The sequence below is a fragment of the Lotus japonicus genome, chromosome 5 (assembly GCF_012489685.1).
Source record: "Lotus japonicus ecotype B-129 chromosome 5, LjGifu_v1.2".
In the NCBI taxonomy this organism is placed as follows: Eukaryota; Viridiplantae; Streptophyta; class Magnoliopsida; order Fabales; family Fabaceae; genus Lotus; species Lotus japonicus.
This window is the reverse complement of record NC_080045.1, coordinates 17,604,175-17,610,652: the sequence shown is the minus strand read 5'-3', so window position 1 is coordinate 17,610,652 and position 6,478 is coordinate 17,604,175.

Below are 6,478 nucleotides of genomic sequence, written 5' to 3'. Positions count from 1 at the left end.
AAGCTACCGTTTGACTTGACAGTGTCTACCCCTGCATCTAAGAGTCTAGTAACTAACACTGCATGTCTGGAATGTCCTTGGATGTACCTAGATAAGAAGTTTGTAGCAAACTTAATCTGTTTACCTCTCAAGGGATTGGATGTGATCATAGGCATGGATTGGTTGTCCCACCATCATGTTCTTCTTGATTGCGCCAATAAGGTAGTTATCTTTCCCGATGCTGGACTCGCTGAGTTCCTGAACTCGTACTTTTCAAAGCTTTCTTTGAGGAAAGGAGCTTTGAGTTCTCTCATGTCTACAACCGTGGTGGAAGCTAAGGAGAATGGAGTACACGGAATTGCTGTTGTGCAAGATTTCGAGGATGTGTTCCCCGAAGACGTACCTGGAATACCTCCGGTCAGAGATATGGAGTTCACAATTGATATAGTCCCAGGCACTGGACCTATATCAATCGCACCGTATCGTATGGCACCGGCAGAACTGACTGAGCTGAAGAGTCAACTCGAAGATTTAACCAAGAAGGGGTTTATCCGACCTAGCGTTTCTCCGTGGGGAGCGCCAGTGCTGCTTGTGAAGAAGAAAGACGGAAGATCGCGACTTTGTGTGGATTATCGACAGTTGAACAAAGTCACGATAAAGAACCGTTATCCGTTGCCAAGGATTGACGATTTGATGGATCAGTTGAAGGGTGCTGCTATTTTCTCGAAAGATTGACCTGAGATCGGGATATCACCAGATTAGAGTCAAGGATGAGGATATTCAAAAGACGGCGTTTAGGACACGCTATGGGCACTATGAGTACTTGGTGATGCCGTTTTGGAGTTACGAATGCACCAGCCGTATTCATGGACTACATGAATAGGATCTTTCATCCATTCTTGGATCGCTTTATTGTGGTGTTCATCGACGACATCTTGATCTACTCAAGGAATCGTGAAGAACACGAGGAGCATCTGCGACAAGTTTTACAAGTTCTTCGGGGAGAAGGTATTGTATGCTAACGCGACAAAGTGTGAATTTTGGCTCGAAGAAGTAAAGTTTTTAGGGCATGTCATCTCAAAGGAGGGCATTGCTGTGGATCCCAGTAAAGTTGAAGCGGTACTTGCATGGGAGCGTCCTAAGACTGTGACAGATATAAGGAGTTTCATCGGTTTAGCTGGATATTACCGACGATTCATCGAAGGTTTTGCTAAGATTGCAGGACCATTGACGAAACTCACCCGGAAGAACCAACCTTTTGCTTGGACAGAGGATTGTGAACAGAGTTTCCAAGATATGAAGAAGCGTTTGACGACCGCGCCAGTTCTGACATTACCACAAGAGAAGGAACCCTACGAGGTTTACTGCGATGCTTCGTACCAAGGTTTGGGTTGTGTGTTGATGCAACACCGAAAGGCTGTGGCTTATTCTTCAAGGCAATTGAAGATACATGAACGGAACTATCCTACGCACGATTTGGAGTTAGCGGCTGTGGTATTTGCGCTCAAGATTTGGAGGCACTATCTTTATGGGAGCACTTTCACTGTTTTTAGTGATCATAAGAGCCTGAAGTACCTGTTCGATCAGAAGGATCTGAATATGAGACAAAGGCGTTGGGTGGAATTCATCAAGGACTATGATTTCACTTTGTTGTACCACCCAGGAAAAGCAAATGTTGTAGCAGACGCACTGAGTCGCCAGACAATTCATGTTTCATCGTTGATGATTAAGGAATTGGAACTTATCGAGACTTTTCGCGACCTCAGTTTGGGTATGCAAGTGACACCTGGAAAATTGAGCTTTGGGATGGTGACGATCACTAGTGATTTTCTGAACGAGATCAAGGTGAAACAACTGTTAGATGAGGAGCTGATCGAGAAACGGAACTTGATCATTTTGGGAAAAGCGCCGGATTTTGAGGTAGGAACCGACAACATTCTGCGTTGCAAAGGACGTGTCTGCGTACCATTGGACATGGAGTTGAGAAGGATGATTCTTGACGAAGGTCACAAGAGCAGATTGAGTATTCATCCGGGATCGACAAAGATGTATCAAGATCTAAAGTTGAATTTTTGGTGGCCAGGAATGAAGAAGAATGTAGCAGAGTTTGTGGCGGCATGTCTGACATGTCAGAAGGCGAAGATAGAACATCAAAAGCCTGCGGGTATGTTGCAGTCACTTGATGTGCCGGAGTGGAAGTGGGACAGTATCTCTATGGATTTCGTGGTAGCTTTGCCAGCTACGAGGAAGAGATTTGATTCCATTTGGGTCATTGTGGACCGTTTGACGAAGTCAGCACATTTCATACCGGTGAAGACCACGTTCAATGTGGAGGCACTTGCAAAAGTGTATGTCGCTGAGATTGTACGACTTCATGGAGTACCATCGAGTATTGTTTCTGACAGAGATCCGAAGTTTACTTCGCATTTCTGGAAGGCGTTGCACGAGGCGCTTGGGACGAAGTTGAGGTTGAGCTCTGCCTATCACCCTCAGACGGATGGACAGACAGAGAGGACAATACAGTCATTGGAAGACTTGCTGCGAGCCTGTGTTTTGGATAGTCAAGAAAGCTGGGATGAGCTGTTGCCGTTGATCGAGTTTACTTATAACAACAGTTTTCATGCTAGTATTGGAATGGCACCTTATGAGGCTTTGTATGGGAGGAGATGTAGAACTCCTTTATGTTGGTTTCAAGATGGCGAACATCTTCTCGTTGGACCTGAATTAGTACAACAAACTACTGAGAAAGTGAAGCAAATACAAGAGAAGATGAGGACGTCACAGAGTCGACAGAAGAGTTATGCTGACACACGACGGAGAGAGTTAGAGTTTGAGGCGGGAGACCATGTGTTTCTTCGCGTGACACCAACTACCGGAGTGGGAAGAGCGATAAAGTCGAGGAAGCTGACACCGAAGTTCATTGGACCGTATCAGATTATCGAGCGAGTCGGTAAAGTAGCTTATCGGATTGCGTTGCCACCTTTTCTTTCCAAGATTCATGATGTGCTACACGTATCACAATTGAGGAAGTATATTCCTGATCCCTCTCACATCATCAAGGAAGATGATATTCAGCTTAGAGACAACTTGTCTTTTGAAGTGGCACCAATGAGGATTGAGGAACGTAGGATCAAGCAGTTGAGGAACAAGCAGGTTCCTCTGGTAAAAGTGATTTGGAACCAAGTCACGGGCGATGCTACTTGGGAACTAGAAGAGAGGATGAAGGAACAGTATCCGGAACTCTTCACTGAGCCTTAAGTTTCGAGGACGAAACTTTCTTTTTGGGGGGTAGTATTGTAAGACCTGGATTTTCAGAACAAGCTAATTTCCGACTCACGCGTAGAATCAGTGTAAGCGTGACAGGAGTTTGATATTTGAGAAAGATTAATGAAGAAGAAAGTTCAGGAATTGCTTGAGGAATGTTGCGTAGTCATTTTAGGAATTAGAGCGAGTCGTCTGCACACCCGCCTTATGGCAAGCGTGTCCAGAATAGGCTAATTTCGCTTTAGAGCAACGTTTTAAGTGAGATTTCGAATCCTTGGAAAATTTAAAGATTTTCTTTATTTTTCCTTCGACCAGCGTTTCATTTCGGAACTCTGGACTGTACGCACGATAGGTTTCACTTTTCGGATGTCCGCCGACGCTAATTTCTTTGCTTCGAAACACTATTTTCGAGCAATGGATGAAGACTTTTTCTATTCGGGACTTCTAACGAAGATTCCGTCCATGTTGCCAGACTTGTTTCGACGTTTCCAATCTTTCTTCAGTTGGAAGTTTTGTCGTTTGAGCATCACAGCAAAAAGTAGTTTTTCGGGGCAGATTAACCGACACCGCTTTTGAGTTTTTCGATATCGTTTTTCCCAAATCCTAGATATTTGTTTTGAGTTCTGGAATTCTGACGCCAGAATCTCTCTTAGAATTTCTCGGTGATCGTGCTGCAAAAATCGGAATCGCGAAATTTTCATTTTCCCGCGATTTCACCCGCCTATAAATAGCGCGAAAAAGCAAAATCCTCTCATTTTCTTTCCATTTGTGGCTGATTTCGTGGGGAGCAAGGGGGGAGGAGATTTCCGCGAAAACTTGACCAATCTTCGTGCAGTTCGTCCCTACTTCTAGGTATCGAGGTAACTATCATGAATCCTGCCTCTGATTTCTGTTTCTGCTGAGTTTCTGAAGTCGTTTCTGTGCTCTAAGTTTTGAGCTTTTTCTAAAATTGTCCGATTTCTCTGATTTCTCGCTTGGGTTATGTTCCTTATGTTCCCCTGAGTCTAAAACCTCTGTCAGTAAACTCTGATTGCGATTCAGTTGTCCAGGATCTGAAAAATTGACTCAAAACTCTTTTTGTCTCACATTTCGAAACTTTATTGTCGAAAAGACTTAATCTGACTTCGTGCCTTTAGGATTTGTTGTCACGGATATCATGAGGATCGTTGCTGTCAAATTTGTTTTCCGAACTGATAACTTTGAAGTTTTGAGCCTTTATTTTGGACCAAAATGCCCCTGGATAGTCGTATTTCGACCCGATTGTCCGAAAATTGTTCCGACAATTTCTTTGCCTTAGTTTTACCCTAAAACTACCTTGTGAATTGATTTAGATCGAAGAAAAAGTTCGAAAACCCTATTTTCCATAGTGGCCGAAACCTAATTGCTTGGGTACCGTGTCCAAAAATAATTTTTGGGTCTCTATGACCTGAGCCATTGCGTAGCTCTTTCAATTGTCGAAATTTTGGCGCCGGTTTCGTGTCATTCTGAGTTCTGTAGCTCGAGTTATGCTCGTTTTAGCGAACGAAGTCTCCGTTGTCAATTTGTGCCTAAATAGGAACTCTGAAGCTTTAGAGGCTTTCTTTACGATTTCGATTAGTATTAGTAGATCGTGTTGCTCCTAGTGAAGCTTGTGTTGATGATTGTGTTTTCTTTGTTCTAGGTTCGCAATTTCCATGCCCAACTTCTACTCACGAAGGTAAGGGTAACTCGGTTTTAGAGCGTCTTTGAGTCTTGCATGCTTTTATCGCACTGCCTGTGTTTGAGATGAAGATGTTTATATTGATTGGCAGATGATTATGATTATTATGCTGAATTTGGAAAATGTTTTCTGAGAGGCTTCGGCCGTTTACTGGTTTCTGTAGTTACTGCTTCCTAGTGGATGGAACATGTGGTTACTTTGGATTGGTCCTTGGTTGGGCTTTGTTGTTGTCTGACTTGGCATATAGGGCTTGAGTCAAGTGGCGATGAGGAGGTGTGTCCTATCATTGTCCCATCTTGCGAGATGCTAAGTGGCGATCAGGAGGTGTGTCCTATGATTGTCCCGTCTTGTGTGACGTTAAGTGGCGATTAGGAGGTGTGTCCTATGATTGTCCCGTCATGTATGACGTTATAAGTGGCGATGAGGAGGTGTGTCCTATCATTGTCCCGTCTTGAGAGACGATATTGATCGATCCATTTTGTTAGCAGCATATAGTTGCATTATAGGGAACTAACACCTGACCCTATGTTGTTGGATTTTCGTATTGGTTTATTGATATCTGATTTGATGTTACATTGTTGAGGTTATTATTATCTGAGTCCGATTTATGTTTAAGTTGTTGATATATGAGTTGAGTTATGTTGCTAGTTATTTACCATGCCAGGTAATTAAATTCGAACAGCATGATTTTTCTCTTTTATACATGGTAATTGCATGGAGTTAACCCTTTCTATTTGCTACTTGTTGTTTGGGCGCTTAACGCTATTAGGCGATGGAGATCCTTCCGCCGAGGCATAGCTACTCGAGTTGGAGATCGAGTTGTAAGTGGTGGAGTAGAGGTATGAGAAGCAGCTTTGCTTCTCTTCTTGTGGATTATGTTGGAGTCTCTTTTACTTTATGAGAACTCTGTTATTAAAGTCTTGCTTCCGCCACTGTTAAAGTGCGCATGTTTATTCTGAACCTTACTTATGGTATTATAAACTATTATTACTGTATATCGGGAAACAAGTTATCTAAATAAAGTTATGGTATGTTTCCAACCTTTTAGCCGAAGTGTTTAGTTGTTTTACAGAAAAAAAAATTCCCTTGGTTTTTAGGGATTGCAGATTGGTCCTTAGACTTTGTTAGGTTACTAATGTGACTCCTCAGTTGAGAAATTGGGGTGTTACAATTGTGGTATCAGAGCTTTGGTCTAGAAAACCAGAGCTTTTGGGTAGAGTGCCTGCTTAAGATGTTTGAACTCTAAGACCGATTGATGGGGTGTCAATCGGAGGAAGAGTGTGCTTGATTACTGTTTATATAGATTATTTTTGAAGGTTATTCGTAAGTGAATAACCTTATGCTAGTTATTATTAATCATACATTTGATATAAGTATATACATAGTTAGTTATTATAGAACTTTGTGTTGTTCTGGCCTGAGTATCTGTTGTGGTCTTTGACTGTTCATGAAAACAGGAACAGGAGGTTTCCACAACCGATCGAGACTCAAGGTTCAGACAGCATGAATCCGATGGAGCAAGCTATTGCTAATCTG